General features: G+C 51.1%; 1 protein-coding gene across 5 annotated transcripts in view; it reads left to right on the top strand.

The window, feature by feature from the left end:
* The first annotated feature begins 1,050 nt into the window (after positions 1-1,050).
* The window catches only part of NCK2 (NCK adaptor protein 2), a 70,906-nt gene continuing 55,064 nt past the window's right edge, over positions 1,051-16,892 (top strand). For 2 of the 5 annotated variants that reach the window (XM_074354694.1, XM_074354692.1), the window contains exon 1: positions 1,703-1,904. The gene's annotated coding sequence lies outside the window, so the exon portion shown is untranslated. Of the gene's footprint in view, positions 1,211-1,701; positions 1,905-9,068; positions 9,318-16,892 lie in introns of those variants that run through there. The other 3 variants (XM_074354695.1, XM_074354696.1, XM_045519677.2) reach the window with 3 other exon arrangements.

Here is a 16,892-nt window from a genome sequence, read left to right as displayed (position 1 = left end):
GGGCAGGTCAGAAAGATAGCTGTGTTAGGTTAATGAAAAGACAACCACGTTTCAGGAAACAGCAGAAATGCCACGGGCTTCAGAAAACTGCCTGGGATAACGATGGAGAAAGAGACTTTGGGTTTTACATAGAGAATGTCCTTGGTGACTTTACAAAAAATCAGAGAAAGAAGAGGAGTTCAGCTTCTGATTCAAAGGGAGGTTACAAAGCAGACAAGTAGTTAAAAAACTGGGTCAATGTTGTTACACCTATTTTGAGTAAACTAATTTAAAATTAGGCCAGACCATTTACTATAATTCTGCTTCCCTTATTAGTAAGACAGAGTTTTCACCAAATGATGAACTGAGAGAGTGTCTTTCTCAAGGTCATACGGCAGGAGGCTCTCGGACTCCCTGCTCTTGGACCCATCCAGGCTCAGGGCACTGTGTCCCTTTCCAGCTAGCGATCACAACCATTGCATGTCCCCCACGGCCAGAAAGTACACCAGAGCTTTATAGAGGAGCTGGGTACCTATTATCTCCCCATTGGATAGATTTCAGATAGGTTAAGAAACACTTGTTCCACAGCTGAAGAAGCAGGTAGTCAAACGCTCAGCTGTGACTTCATTGTTATACTGGTTCCAGGCACCCTCCTTGGGTACTTCTGTTTGGGAACAGGGCAGGGGATCAGCTAGTCAGAGATACACCTGGTCACCTTGGGTAAGTTGTCATTGCCTTAATATAACGAGAAGCCAGGAGCCTAAGAAAGAATCTCATTAACACAGATCCGGGTTATTCCACCAGGAAATCGGAATCATTTGAATAGCAGGATTTCCTTTTGGGAAGCCATCTGGGAAGGAGATTGGGGGACAGGCGTTTGAATGCATGTGCCTGTTTAAGGCACTTTGCCGCTTTCCCCCTCCTCTTGGGTTTTAATCTTCCAAGTCTGTTTACAGGGAAGCGTGTGGCCAGGTGACCGGACCAGTCCCATAACCAGTGACAACTTCTGGGGCCCTCGTTCCTGCAGCTCTTTATAGGACTGCTGGGCGGGCGGGCTTGAGCTGGACCAGAGGCGAGCCAGGCACAGACTAGATTCCCTCTCTTGCTTTTTAGTAGTGCTTCCGACGATAACGAGGGAGTAAAAAAGTGTCTGGTTGGGAAAGTAAATAGATACGAGGCAAATAAATAAAAAGGCCCAGAAGCAATTACGGAGAGGAAGTGACATTTTTCTGTAAGTCACTTTTCTGATGGCCCGCAGGCCTGCTCGCCAAGGGTGCCGTGGGAATGCTTCCGGGAGGGGGGCGGTCGCGATAAGAGAATCAAACAAAAAGAGGATGGAAGACCCCCGCCCGCCCTCCGAGGCCCAAGTGGCTGCCCCTCTCGCCTCTCCCGGTCTCCTGGTCGCTCCCCGGGCGCGCAGGGTGGGGAGGAGCGGGGCCTCGCCTCCCCTCGGCGCCCGGCCCGGCGCTGTGCGGGGTCTTCCCGGGCCGGGCGGCGCCCCCGGCCGAGCCCCGAGCCGCGAGCCTCGAGAGGGTCCCGGCGCCGCCCGAGCCCGTCCGCCGTGCGCGCCCAGGTGGGTCCCGGGCGGCGGGCGCGCGGGCCTGGGCGGCCCCGGCGGCGTCACGGGGCGGAGCGGACGAGGAGGACGAGGAAGAGGAGGAGGAAGGGCGCGCGGCGGGCGCTGCCAGGGAGGGGGCGCCGCGGCGGGAGCGGCAGGCCGGAGCCGAGCGGGCGGGCGGGCGGGCGGGCGCGGGGGCTCGGCGGCGGGGGTCGGCCGGGCCCGCGGGGTCCGCCCGGGCCGGCAGCGTCCGCCGAGCGGCGGGAGGAGCGAGCGGCGCAGACAAAGAGCGGCGCCTGGGCGGGCGCAGAGCGGCCGCCGCCCGGGACCCGCGCCGCTGCCCCGGCCTCGGCGGGCGGCGCGCGAGGTAAGCCGGGCCGGGGCGGGGGCGGCAGCCGGGGGCCGGAGCGGGCGGGGGCCGCCAACTTGGGCGGCTCGGCGGAGTTGCAGCGCGGCGGGGCCGGCGGGGCTGGCGGGGCGCGCCGGGGCCGGGAACCGGGGGCCGGGTCCCCGCGCGGCCTGGCCCCACGGCCGCCGGCACCTCCAGGCTCGCCCCCTCCCCGGGGCCTGGCGGGCGCGGTCAGCCTGCGCGGGGACCCCGGGACGGGGGACTCGGTGCGGGGGCGCGGGGCGGGGGCCGGGCGCGCCCCCGGGAAGGACCGCGCGGATCGCCGGCCCCGCGCAGGACCCGGAGGCGAGCGCGGCCCGCAGAACTTCTGTCCATCGGGACTGTAGGCGAGACCCCGCGCGGAGCTGCTGTCTCTCCGCGCCCAGGAGGGCTCGCCTCGGCGGGGTCGCTTTGTGCCGGGCCCGGGCTCCGCGTCCTGACCGCGATTCGCGGCCCCGGAAACAAAGTTTCTCACGATCGCACTGCCCTCGGCTCGTTCAGGGCGATCGAACCACCCAGCGGTTCCGGAAGAATTCGGTGTGTGACTTTGCAGGACTAGACGGAACTCCTTCGGGAGCGCAGTCAGCCGGGGTTGTGTGTGGGGGGTGTGACTGCAAAACGGTTTCATCTGTAGAGACCGCCCTGCAGGGGCTGCGGGCGCGGGGGCCACCGGACTCGGCATTGCAACAGCTTGGGAGCCGCAGCGCGAGCGGGCGCGCGCCGCCTGTGTCATCCAGGACAGGTCGGGTTGGCAGTATCCCCTGCATTTGGCTTTGTTTATTTTGACAACAGGTTTAAGGCTGAACCTGGCCAAGTTTGCGTCTGTACAATGGGACGAGCAGGCCGCAGCGCTGGGCCCGAGGAGCCTGGAACTGTGCGCAGGCCCACTCCTTCCCTTCACCCAAAAAGCAGCTGAACCCTGAGAGGCCGGGGGCGTGGCTGGCGGGACCCACAGGTTGGGGAGGCCCTGCCCGGTCCGGCCCAGTCTGGCTCCTTCCTCCTCTTCGCCAAAGGGATTCTGGTAGGAATGAGAGTCATTCGGGGTGTGTTTCATCCCCTAGCATTTGGTGTCGTCAGCAACAGAGCTTTTCAAGGCTTAAAACGGCTGACAGTGAAATAACCTGAACTGTGGTAACTTATTGAAGCAGATGTAAACTTTGCTTCTGAACACGCCCTTAATTCACTTACCCAGTGTTCCCAGATAAACGGGTAAATTAATAACAGGAATCAGAAGTGTGTAAAGAGGGGGGCGGTCCCTGGACATGTGGAGATGAAATGCGCTTAACCAGGAGGCTGGGCTGTAGATGTCAGTTTTTAGGTGTTTGGAACAGGGGTTTCCCCACACGTGGGTGTTAACCATGTTTCTGAAGCAGCGACCACGACGGAAAATCCTCCTTTGATCTCCCCCTCCTCCAGGTTGGTTAGATGTAGTTTTGATTGAAGAAAGTGGCCAGATCTTAGTGGTTTGGCTGCAGCAAGTTAAGCTGAAATGGGGAACTTTAATCTTGGGTGAGCTGGTGACCTGGAGGCCGCACCTGGGCTCCAAGCGTCTCAGCTGGTACCTAAGCACTCAGCAGGACTGATCCCGGAACACAGGATGAGACTGGGTCGCAGGTTGCCTTGCGAATAGACTGACCTATGACCTTCTCTTCCCACTTGAGCTGGGACTTTCTCTTTTTAAATTGAAGTATTGTCAGTTTACAATGTTGCATCATCAGTTTCTGGTCTTCAGCATCAAGTTTCAGTCATACATACACATACATATACTTATTTTCATATTCTTTTTCATTATAGTTCACAAGATATTAAATATAGTTTCCTGTGCTATACAGTAGAAACTTGTTTATCTGTTTTATAAATGGTAGTTAATATTTGCAAATCTCAAACTCACAATTTATCCCATCCCACCCCTTTCTCCCTTGGTAACTGTAAGTTTGTTCTCTATGTCTGTGAGTCCATTTCTGTTTTGTAAATAAGTTCATTTGTGTCTTTTTTTTTTTTAACATTCCACATGAGTGACATCATATGGTATTTATTCTTCTTTCTCTGTCTGGCTTACTTCACTTAGAATGATGGTCTCCAGGTCCATCCATGTTGCTGCAAATGGCATTATTTCATTCTTTTTTATGGCTGAGTAGTATTCCATTGTATAAATATACCACACCTTCTTTATCCAGTCATCTATTGATGGACACTTAGGTTGTTACCCCATCTTGGTGACTGTAAATAGTGCTGCTGTGAACATTGGGGTGCATGTGTCTTTTCAGATTAGAGTTCCCTTTGGAATTATTAAGTTGAGACTTTCTTAAGGTGCATTTCAAGTAGCTGTGCTCATTTGTCAGGCTCTGAGTTTTTCTTTATTGCATTCCTTGTGCTTAAATTCACTCCATCCTTGACCTCTTTGAAGCTGCCATGTTCCCCACCTCCGTTGTTTGCAGTGGGAGATTATTGAGCTTTTCCCAACAAACAGCAGATCTTATGTGCACAGGATTTGAGAAATGCATTAGCATCCATGTGAAATACACCAGAAATCTTTCTTGCATGTACAGAAACTGGATAACCTTTTAAAATACCCTTAAAGACATCTTGGTTGCCCAGCATGATCTGAAGCTTTTCACTCCATCACTTGTATGAGCATTGTTGGCCCTGGCTGCGTGAGGCTGTGTTACACCTGTGTCTCTGGGATACACACGCTTGTCGCAGTCCAGCATGGCCTGCTGCATGTGCTAGGGGAGAGGGCTGTGGACGTGGTTCTCCCACTGAGCTGAAGATTGCTGGCTGGAACTGCAGGGGAGGGCAGGGGACCATGTTTGGAAATCTGGTAAGCGAACTTCTTTCGCTAAGGAACTGGAAACTCCCCACAGCTCAGCCCCGAGGCTTACGAAATTCGTTCTCCCAACCGGATGAGTTGCAAGTGCCCTCCCAGATTGCTTCTGCTCCCTGAGATGAGTGATGGAAACTCTTCATGGCATGTTTTCAAAGGGCCTGAACTAAGAATGATACCACGTATATTGTGTTAAATGCTTGAGTTAAGGCAACTCAGAAGGAGGTCAAGGCGGCCTTTTAATGGTTTCAAAAGTATGCAGCTGAAGTAAAAATAGTTTCTTATTTCTTACAGCCCTTTTAGTAGCACAGTTTTAAAAACTGGACTGGTTTTTCCTTTCTTGCCTTTCCCGCTGAATGGATCCTACAGTCTGTCTATTTCTGAGGGTATAGTCAACATTTGCGAGGTAGACCCTCTCCCCAGCACACACACACACACACACACGCGCGTCACAGTTGGCCCCGTGGTTTCTGGGTGTTGGTTCCTTGTACACATGGATGCCCAGCAAACGCTGCTTGAACACGTGAGTGTGGAGTTCTGAGCCTCTGGGTCCCCCCTGAGCTATGTGTCAGAAGAGATCCCCAGAATCCTCGTGCTCTGAACCCCTGTGACACGGTCGCAGGTTTTGTTTCCACACAACGGGAGAATTTGGTTTGGTGGCCTTATTTAGTAAATTCTCTGTCAAATGAATCGTTTATAGTCCTGAAGGGAAACCTGGAAACAAACACAGAAACAAACCAAAAAACCCCAGCAAAACGAAAAACAAGCCCAACTGCATACATGTCCCCCCGGTGGGTTGACTAAATGTTACACTTTTCAGTAGGTTGTCCAGGTCTCCCTCGAATTGGAAACTCTGGACAGAGCATTTGTGTCCTGGCCTGGTCAGCCGGTCACTTAGTGCCGGCCTTCTTCTCTTTCTACCATTTGTATTTTTAATGTTTTTCAGAAAAGAAACTTCAAGTGTGCTCAGTTTCCCCTTTGGAGACTGTTCCGGAAAGTGGGGTGTTTTGGCTGCTAGGCGGTTGATGACGATGTGAAATGCCAAAGTCAGAGAAGAGTAGGTCCTAGTGCTTGAATGGCAGCTCGTAGTTTACCAGTTGCTCTCCCATCTCCCACCATATTTAATATTTGAAATAATGGGGTGAGATGGGCCCTGGCCCTTATGTTGGTGGGAGGAGTCTGGAGCCCAGGGGCAGTGGAGGGTGACAGGGCCGCTGGCTGTGCTCAGTGGGCAGGACATAGCCCCCAGAGGTGCTGGGCGTGGGGGCCTCCTGGAGGCCGCGGATCTGCTAGCGGGTCCTGATGAAGTGCGGCGGACCTTGTGGGAACCCCTGCCCGCTGCAGGTGACAGCGGGTCGATGGATGAGCTGATGGATGAGCGTCTTCAGTGTCCAAGCCACATTAGCCTAGACGTTCTCCGCTGGTTAAAGAACACGTGTGCCTGGTTACAGGGTGCGCATCTGCCTAGTGCCCGAACAGGGGCTGCAGAGGGGGTGAGAAGGAAGCTTGTTTCTCACAGTTCTGGGGGCTGGAAAGGGAAGATCGGGGTGCTGGCAGATTTTGGTTCTGTTTTTTTTAATTGAAGTCAGTTTATAGTGTTGTGTTAACTTCTGGCGTACAGCACAGTGATTCAGTGGTACACACTTACATGTTCCTTTTCATATTCTTTTTCATTACAGGCTATTACAAGGAATTGAATATAGTTCCCTGTGCTGTACAGTGGGACCTTGTTGTTTATCTATTTTATGTATATTTTTGTATCTGCAAATGCCAAACTCCTGATTTATCCCTCTCCCCCTTTCTCCTTTGGCAACCACAAGTTTTTTGTTTTCTATGTTTGTGAGTCTGTTTCTGTTTTGTAAATAAGTTCATTTGTGTCATTTTTTTTTAGATTCCACGTATCAGATTCGGTTCTTCGTGAGTCTCTTCCTGGCTTAGCCGGCCGCCCTCCCGCTGTGCCCTCACCTGCCCTTTCTCTGCCGCCGGTGGAGAGTCCTGGTGTCCGTCCCCCTCCTTGTCGGGACATCAGTCCTTTTGGTTTAGGGCCCCGCTCCTATGACCTCACTGAACTTTAATCATCTCGGAGGCTCTGTCTGCAGCCAGGTTGGGGTCAGGGCTTCCGCCTGTGAATCCTGGGGGCCATTCAGTTCATCACAGTGTGAAAGTAACTGTTTAAAACTGGGCTGATGGGTTTGGGAAGCCCTGTTGCTTCACACTGATCTGGAGCCTGGTGTTTGGGGTAGGAGGGGACAGGAGCGGGGAGGACAGCTCAGTGTTGGTCGTGGAAGCTGGACGAGGAGGGAGCAGGGTGCTGCCGGCATTGGCTCAGCTGCAGCGTGTTTCTTGGATCAGGATCATGATAAAATATCAGATCTATGGAAGGTGTTGGATTTTGTATGGGAATGAGAGTGCTTCCTGGCCGTGGACAGAGGGGCAGAGGGGCGGGTGAGGCCAGGGAGCTGGGGGCCGGGAGCATCCCCTGGGGCTGCTGCTGAGACCTAGGCCTCCACCCCGTCACGTGGCTCCCCTCGGCTGGTGCGGGCTGGGTCGATGACGTCCACTCTGATCACCGTGTCTGTGCTGGGCCAGTCTGAGCCGTGCCAGGTGATCACCTGGGTGACTGTGGCTCTCCAGCTGCAAATATGTTTGTTGGTGACTCAGGGTCATTCAAGGAAACATCCAGCTTCTCAACCCACCCCCGACCAGCCTGCCCTCTCAGTTAATGTTCCATCATTGACGCACTGGGTCACCCTGGAGTTCTCCCTCACCTTCCAGGTCCCACATCTCACGGATTTTACTTCTGAAAGCTCTCTTACACCTGAGCCCTGCTGGCCTCATTCCTCTCTCACTGGGACTGGCTGGATACCTTTCCCGCCCCGCCCACCAGCCCCACCCACTGTGCCCTAGGATTCAGGCCGAGGTCCCACCTGTGGCTCTCCCCTGCCTTCTGATCAGCGTCCCAAGTCCTCAGTGTGGCCGGCGGGAGCGGCACCCCTGGGCTCCTCACTGCTTCACCAGTCTCAGAACAGGTCCCCGTGCCTCTATCCTGAGTCACCACAGTCACCTGTGGCCACACACTGAGTGACAGTGTGCTGGTTGTGATAATAAGGCACTAGAGTTTATCCTCAGTTTATTTTTGAAGACTATGTGCTGGGACTGAGTCAGTGCGACCTTGTAATGACAGCATCACCACACGACTGCAGCGTTGCACCCAGACCTGTGCCTGATGCTTAGGGAAGGGGAGGCTGAGCGCAGACACCTTGTGTGTTTCACCTGGGCTGTTTCCTGCCAGCCTGAGCCACAGGTGGAGTTTCAGATGTTCTAGTGGCCACGGGAGAGACGCAAGAAGAAACAAGACAACTTCCACGATGTATTCTTTCACCCAGGAGCCCTGCAGGTGTCCAGCCCAAAGCACTGGCGATGAGATCATTCACGTTTCTTGTACGATGTCTTAGACTGCACCTGTGGCTCCCCCTTCCCTCTACATTTGGGAGTTCAGAGGACCCGTATCATCAGGTACAGGTCTGTACACCTTTCATGATTTCAGCTTCGTTTGGTCAGTGTTTCCCTAACTTGAGATAGCTAACAAGATGTAGTGGAAGCAACCTGGAGTAATAATGGTAATGATTATTATTTAGTGGGAAGGGAGTAATCTCTGTGGTTATGAGGACTAATGTGACATTTCATGTGCTCAGCTTTACAGAACTAAAACCAGATTTGGCTACCTGTAATCAAAATACCTGTCCATTTTACAAACGTTTTAAAATGTGTTTTGAATTCTAGACGTTAACTTACCAAACGCGAAATGACTTTTTTTTTGGTATTAGTAGTCCACACATTTACGATATATTACATACTTAAGTCCTAAGTAAGGAAGTGAAAATCATTTCTTTAGTGATCATTAGTGCCTCCCCTAACACATGCACGCACACATGCACGCACACCCCCCGTGTTGTATTGACAGTGCTAACCACTGTACGCCCCAGACAAGCTCATTGAACCCTCTCAGAAACTAAGTGTGGTTACTTTCTATGTCTCCTTCTCTAGACAAGTTGTGGAGACAGGGCAGGTGGGGTTACCCGAAGTTCCGCATCTTGTAAAGCTTGGATCCAGAATTCTACCGCAGACTGTCTGACTTCTGAGCCGTATATCCGCTCAGCTGGGCCACTGTCTCTTCATTAAGTTGTATCTGAAAATACATGAACAGCTGTAAACCTTTATTATGGTGTGGGAGTGGAGAAACATAATGGAAAGTCATTGCTGGGGGGTGGAGCCCCGATAGCGTTCATTCTGGGAACGTCTTATCAGCCCAGTTGTGCAGGAGGCCTGGACTTTGGAAGGACACGGTGAATAACCACCAGCTGCTCCCGGGGTCCTGCGGGTGGTCACAGAGGAGCGTCAGCGAGCGCCTCCCGCCCTGCTGCACCTCTCCCCAGCCGTCCCCCTGAGTGCCTCGGCCGGCTGGTGGGCCCCAGATGGGCACGCCCTCGAAGCTCTGGGCTGGGCATCCCTGGGAGGCTCCTTCAGACTCCGGTGGCTGGACCCAACCCGGAGTGTCAGGTCTGCAGGTCTGCATTTGCTTTTCTTTTCTTTTCTTTTTTTTTAATTTGGGCAAGGGGAAGGTAATTAGGTTTACTTATTTTTCGAGGAGGTACTGGGGATTGAACCTAGGACCTTGTGCATGCTAAGCTTGTGCTCTCTCACTGAGCTCTACCCTCCCCCCTGCATTTGCTGTTTTGTTGAGTTCTCCTGTGATCCAGTAGCTTTGGAAGACTGCTGTTCCAAGGTGGGAAAGTCCTAGGGGAGGTTTGTAGTGCCAGACCATCCCAACTCACCCTCTGGGGCCCTCAGAGCACCAGCAGCCTCCTGCCTCGGGGCGGATGGAGCTGACATGTAACCAAGAGTCTGGTGCTGTCGGAGAAACTTCTGGGTGTTCCCAGGCTCGGGAACGCGGGGGTCCCCAGTGGGTTCTCACTTGGGCAGGCTCTCGGAATTCCCAGGCTTAGATTTCCAGTCCGACTCCTTCTCCTGCGGCCAGCCCTGCAGGCAGCATGTTCCAGGAGGAGTGGCAGCAAAGATTTATTTACTTAAACAAGCTTAATAATTCTCCCAGCTGTGGTGGGGGCAGCCGGCTGGGGAGGCACGCTGGGGGACAGGCAGGGTCGTGAGATGCTTAGAAAGGCGCCAGCGGCCATCTCACTGGGCGGGGCCGCCAGTGCCCTCATTGATCTGCCTTAAACCACGTGCCTCAGTTTCATGTCCTGTGAGTTTTGGCTGAGTATTTAAGGATGTCGGCAAGTCAACGGGTATTTTAATTATGTCACTTGTGAGCCTGGCCACCGAAGAGAAGAGCGGTTCTGTCTTTTTCTCTTTTTCCAGCTGTCTTCATTTTAGGGACAATCACTTTAAAAGCTTGTCTCCCTGTTTTCAAGTCTGTGTGCGTCGGAGGGTGGGGGTGGTGGGAGAGGTCTGGATGGATGATAAACAGCTCCCTTGTCACTCTGAGTGACGGGAACCAGCTTGGGGACAGGACATTAAAAACTACAAGCCGCTTGAGTATTTTGAAGAGACCAAGAAAAACAAGGGATTCAGGGGGTTACTTAGAACCAGTTTCAGGACATTTGATGTATGTGAATAGTGATTTTTCATCAAACCACCTTTTTAAAAGGAACATATTTAGGAGCAGAATCTGGCGAGACGGCTATAAAAGCAGATTTTTTTCTTCCTTTCTTTTGGCTCTCCCCGCTGTGTTTCACATTTGTGTGTGATTTGCCCAGCCTGACCGTGTACCCTAAGTCATGTGCCGTCACTCCCTGCCCTCCGGTGGTTTTCCTTCACCTGGTCAGTTGCCGCCGTCTTCGGACCGGCCCAGCTTGGACGTACGCGTCCTCCTCCCTCTGTTAAGACGTCGGTGCTGCTTCAGGCCCCTTCTTAGTCTCCTTCGCTTCATGTGGCTCAGTAGATCTACAAAGAAACTGTGATTATCCTCAAAAGTGGGGGAAGGGACAGCACCCTCTGCCGTCTGCTGTCATTTTCACTTGAAGGATCCCAGGTGGAACTGAAGTTCTGATGATGGAGCGTCGATTAGAGCTCCGGTGTTGAATTGCTGCCGCGGAAGCTTGACAGCGCCTCGCACCTGGTGTGCTCAGCCCCACCTTCCGCAGGAAGGAGATCTCCTTTTCCTTAAGGTCTTGGTCCAAGAGGGTTGTTACAGTTGAAGGAAAAAATGTTTTCAACAGACTCTGTACTACAAAATCCCGTTCATTCTTGGATTTTCCTAGCTGTTAGGTTTGGATTAAGAGCTCAAAGCAATTCATTTCTGCACCTACAAAAATGCTTTTTAAAATGTTAATATTTACCCAACCCTCCCCCCAAAAAAACCTAAAAAACCTTGAGGCTTGACCCTCCACGCCTGTATGTAGACCAGTGGTTCTCAGCGGGGAGTGGTTTTGCCCTGGGGCTAATCAGTGATGTTGGTGGTGGTGAAGTGCTGTTTTCATTGTGTTTTTATGTTTTCTACTTCTGCCTGTTGGACCCTGGAAATAGAAGTGCTGATTTTTGTGGGAAGCAGCTTGATAACCGGCTGAACTGTGACAGTGACATTTCCCTTAGAACGTCCACTGACGAGGAAGTAATGCGGTTCCTTATCAATGGCTTTTAATAAGTAATTGATTTTCAGAGTTTGTTGTAATCAAAGCCATCTGGTGACTTAGCTCAGACTCCTCACCATTGGTGATTGTCTGTAGGAAAAAAAAATTCTTTTTGTTGTTTTTACTAAAGTTGATGAGATCCTGCATTCAGCCTGCTAATCGTGTGAGCTGGTCACATCTGTTAGCTGGCAAACGTTGTATTTCCTCCTTTGAATAGTTCTAAAATAAACTCTCCAGCAGAGAGGGAACAAAAATATCGCAAATGAGACCTTCTCCAGGGAAAAGGAAAGGGGAGAGGATAGCTTGGCGGTTGGTCTGTGACTCGCGGCGTCTGGGTGAGAGGCAGAGCTGGCCGAGGGTGCGAGGGCCCGTCCGCGCTTGAGTTTCTTGGGGGAGCAGGCTCCAGCTTGCGCAGAGAGGCCTCGAAATTCAGAGGGCTGTCCGTTGGAGGCTCCCCTGGCTCTGTCCCGATCTGCTTTCTGTGAATCATTTCCTGTTGTGTTGCTCTTTTTCCTGGGTTGCTTTTTATCTCCACTCTTCCTGTTATGTTATCAGGTTAAACACAGAATCAGCACTCTGTTCATTTCTGCCCTTTTCTTGGCGGAGATGGTTCAGCCTACGCTCGGTCGGTCTTTGCTCCCTTTAACCTCCCATCCTCATGTGGACAGAGACGGACCTCTGACGAGCCAGCAGGAGGTCTGTGGGCAGACTCGCGCCTGCTGCAGTTTCGGGCTGCTCCGCAGTCTGTGTGTCCCACTGTGCTTTGTGGGGCGCTGTATCATTTGATGCTTACGCACTGGTGGAGCCCCAGCGCCCGGGGAAGGTCACAGGGCTCCCGTGTGTGACTTGCCCCAGACCTGGAGCTGCAGACCTCGGGCTTTGTATTTCCATTATTGAAGTCCTCTCCTCCCTCGGAATAAGATGTTTGCCTTAGTGTGGTAGCCTCTTGGCTTTTCATTGTAATAGGGGCTGGATGAGAATGACATCCTTCTAACTTCATTGGTGGCTGGTCTAACGTGAACTCCAGACACTTGGTTCCCTGTGAGCAGTGGAAGTGCACCTGCTCCTTCCACCTGCTGCTCCTTTGGCCCAAGCTGCACATGCCTTTCTTTCTGTCTGTCTTTTTTTTTTTTTAATTTGGACGTTTAGGAGTGTTTTTTTTTTTTAACAATAACCTCATTTATTTATTTGCTTATTTATTTAACACCTTTACTGTAGTATGGTTCCTGTACAGTAAACAACACATATTTCAAATGTACAATTTGATGAATTTTGATAGATGTGTACAGCCATGAAACCACCACCAGTCAAGACAGCTAACATTTCCATCACTCCCCCTGAGGTGCAATTTTCGAATTCCCAGCTTGTCCCTCCCCACCCTTTTCCCCCCTGGTAACTGTAAGTTTGTTCTCTATGTAAGTCTGTTCTGTTTTGTAGGTAAGTTCGTTTGTGTCCTTTTTTTTTTTTTTAAATTCCACATATAAGCGATATCATTTGGCATTTTTCTTTCTCTTTCTGACTTCACTTAGAATGACGATCTCTAGGCCCATCCATGTTGCTGCAAATGCTATTATTTTAATTTCTCCACCTCTGTCTTATCTTCTGTGAAGCAGGGATAATGTTCTTAAACACCTTTGATCACCCTGCATTCCCTGGTTAGAAATTGGAGCCGGGCACTTCCTTGTCAGAGCATTGTCTTCCAAGCGGGGTGGACCCAGCTGCCTGCCTGGTAGATTTCTGTAGCTTTCCCCCTTTTGTGAACCCAGCTGGAGGACCGAAAGAGTGTGTGTGTGTGGGGACAGAGCAGAAGCTGCCTTCTTCATCCTGATCTGACCTGCAGATTGGGCCACTGTCCCACTTCGCTGTACCTAAGTTGTTACACAATTAATACTTTTGAGAGCCGGCCCCGGGAGAGGCCTGGGACTCAGGGAACACAAAGGCGGACCAGACAGAGAGCTGCTCTCCGGGAGCTTGTAAATTGGTGTGGGGTGATGTTACAGGTTTGTGATCAACTTTCATCTCAAGAGTACAAGCTGAGTGTCCACTGCCTCTGTGCAGGGTCCTGGGGGGTGCAGGGAAGACTCATGGAAAGTCCAAGGCCAGGATTCATTTCAAATTTTCCAGGAGGAGAGAGTATTTTCTTCAAGATCCTCAGGAATCCGTCAGTGTCAGGCAGTCCTGAGGGTCAGCCTCTGGGGCCAGCACCCTGTCCTCCACCAGCCCCAACTTCTCCCTTCCCAGGACAGCGCTGTCTTCCTGGACCCGCAGGAGGCTGGGTGTTGGTTTGCTTAGGATGAACACGTGCTTTTGGGGTCAGCTGGTCCACAATCCTCAGATCATATAAACTCTGTTTACACATGGTTTATTTGCATAAGAACTTTAGATCTTAAAAAATAGTAAAAGTACTTGTTGGTGCTTTTAATGGGATGCTGGCATCAGGAAGCCCACTGATACTTCTAATTTCCTATTTTTTATTGAAAACGGCATCGATGCCTTATGCCATTCCATTTTAATCTAGAAAAGATTTATTTAGTCAAACTACTGCTTTGCTCAGATTAGTAACGAATATTGTAAAGCAGTCCTGTTCAGATGTTTTGCAGGTTTATTTATTTATTTATTTATTTATTTATTTATTTATTTATTTATTTATTTTAAATCTAACTGAGAGTCTGATTCAAAGTGTTTAGTTTGTTTCCTTTGGAATGTAAACTGTTTCTTTCCTCCATTATGGATGTTATTTTTTTGTATTTTTCAAATGCAGTGTTACAGGATGTTGACCTCTGCTGAATCTTGTAGCCAAGCCATTGTGCCATTTTGACCGAAAGCTGGCAGATGGACCAGTTTCAGTGTTTCTGTTTAGCATCCGGAAGTAATTGAATGCTAGCGTTCAAAACAATTAAAATCATAATTAGTGACTTGTCCTCTGTTGCACACTGAACCAGTTTACAGTTCCTTAAACTTCTGATGATGTGGATTTGTGTACAATAGTTTTTGTGACATACTGTAATTAATGTGGGACACACTGTAATTAATGCTTTGTGTTCAGATGAACTTAATTTGAGAATAAGAAGGCTTTAATTTGAGATACGAGTTTTGTGTTGCAGTTTGAAAGATTGATTGGAATACATTGATTCCTGGCTCTCAGTGTCCTTAAATCAGAGAGAATGTAATGCATGTGAAATAAGTTTGTTTTGGGTCTCATTCAAGGAAGCAAGATTTTTTTTTTGTTTACAGACTCATGGAGTATAGTTATTATTTCATGCGTGTAAGTACACGTAATGTGTTCTTTGAAGAAAAGCAAAAATTGTACTGTTCAGCCCCCTAATATCCTTATTCTGTTGTGTGACGCTAATCCGCAGTGTTTGTCTCCTTCAGTTGAGTACAGCTTTTTACTAACTTTCCCAAAGCACGGCTTGTAATTGTTGAAAGGCATTCATGTTACACTTTGCATAGATGTTTTTATGTATAGTATGTATAGTATATATGTGTTTTTAAATAAGCCTTTAATTTTAGAATAGTCTTAGATTTATAGAAAAATTCCAGAGCAAGTACAGAGAATTCCCAAACCCAGCACTCGGTTTCCACTGTTAGCATCTCGCGATCCACTGGGACGTGGTCACAGCTGGTGGACCAGTACGGGTACTTGGTTGTTAATGGAAGCCCATACTTTATTTGGATGTGCTTAGTTTTTACCTGACGTCCTTTCCTGTCCCGGGACCCCACCAGGACACTGAATCTTCCCCAGACGCCTCCTGGTCGTGATGGTTGTGCAGACTTTCCCTGCTCTGGTGACTTTTTTAGCTTTCAGGAGCACGGATCCGGTGTTTTGTGGACCGTTGCTCAGTTGGGATCTGTCTGGTTTTGCTCATAGGTGGGCTGGGCTCCAGGTTTTAGGGAGAAGAACCAGGAGGGAAAGTGCCGTTCTCATCGCATCCTGTCGGAGTGCATGACAGCAACGTGACTTGTCATGTTGCCCTCACCGTCTCGGCTGAGGTTCCGTGTGTCGGGCTGTCCCCGCGTGTCCGCCATGGAGTGACCTGGTCTCTCCTCTGTCTGTCCTGCAGTCTTTGCAAGGAAGCCTGGTGCCCCCAGGAGAGGGAGACAGTGGAGTCACAGACGGGAGCGCTGCCCTGAGGGTCATTCTTGGCCAGGGTAGGGAGGTCCTCAAAGCCAGGTGTGTCTGAGATGGTTTCATCACATGTGTGAGTGTGAGGGCAAGTGAGTGTGCATGTGTGATGGTGAGCGTGTCCTTGGACTTTGTCCAATTTGGGCAAATAAAACCACCAGCGGGTCTTCCTGGTTTCCTTGCACACCGGATGCTCTGTGCTTTGAGATGGCAGACCCCGGGGAGGGGGGTGCTGAAATTGTCCTCTGGCTGGAGGAAGGGCTGGCCGATGATGGGGGCCTGCTGCATGGATCTCCGCTCAGGGAAGATGCGCTCCGTCCGCAGATACGGCCCCCACCGCCTGCCCAGGTGCCGTGACGCAGCTCCGGGTGTGCCTGCCAGCCAGCAGGGCTGGGCTGCATGGGAGCGGGCTCAGGAGCTGACTGGGGGAGGGGCTCGGGTGGGCCTCTTCTCTGGTGGCTCATGGAAGGTTCCAGAAAGTCTGTCTCTAGACAGAGGGGAAGAGTGGCTGGCCTTTCTCTGGGGAACAGAAAGGGTCAGGGTTTAAGCCAGTAGCCTGTTTCACTTCCTTGTTTATACCCCACCCCCCAAAGATGGTGTGATTTGAGGGTGGGGGGTGGATGGCGCCCTGTGGGGACACCGCTTACCCAGAGTTCCGTAGATTAGAGAGATTCATCCAGGCTCATCCACATGCGTGTAACTTGCATTGGTGCGTTTTGTTTATTAAAATTGACTGAATATAAACCTCTGCAGTGGCTTTTTTGAACATTATTTTCTTTAAATCCAAGCCCCCGTGTTAAAGAATGAGCTATGGTTTCTATTTTGACCTGCGGGTTTCTGGTAAGTTTTTAAAAACCTTTGTTCTGAATGTTTGTTTGGACTGAGGTTGTCTCTGCAAGTTTCGGTGTCTGTGTGTGGAAGGATGACGGCGTGAAAGTGAGGACTCCCGCTTTGCTGGAAATCGTTTAAGGACAGTGTTTCTGGGAGCTGGCTAGTCTCGCCTTTTCTTCATAGCAAGTCTGCCGGAAGCATGGCTCCACGTTTGAGAGCAGGTGAACGAGGAGGTCTCGTAACCTCCTTCCAGCCCTCATGGTGGAAGAGGCCTCGCGGGGAAATGGGGAGCCAGGAGGCGGCAGAGCCCTGGGCCAGGGCGGCTGGTCCAGTCCTGGGCTCCCGCGTCAGCCGCCCCTCCCTCACATCCGCAGGCCTTCCTGGTACAGCAGCAAACAGCCTCTGCCCTGACCGGTCCCTCCGGTGACCCTGCCCGAGTCTGGAATCCAGGGATTTGTTGAGTCTGATGGACCCAGGTCATGACATCCTGTGACGTTCTGAGCGGTTCCCCACAGTCGGTGCTTAACCCAGGGGCC

The sequence above is a fragment of the Camelus bactrianus genome, chromosome 28 (assembly GCF_048773025.1).
Source record: "Camelus bactrianus isolate YW-2024 breed Bactrian camel chromosome 28, ASM4877302v1, whole genome shotgun sequence".
Classification (NCBI taxonomy): domain Eukaryota; kingdom Metazoa; phylum Chordata; class Mammalia; order Artiodactyla; family Camelidae; genus Camelus; species Camelus bactrianus.
Note: the sequence above shows the minus strand (reverse complement) of the source record. Positions and strands in the feature narration are given on the sequence as shown.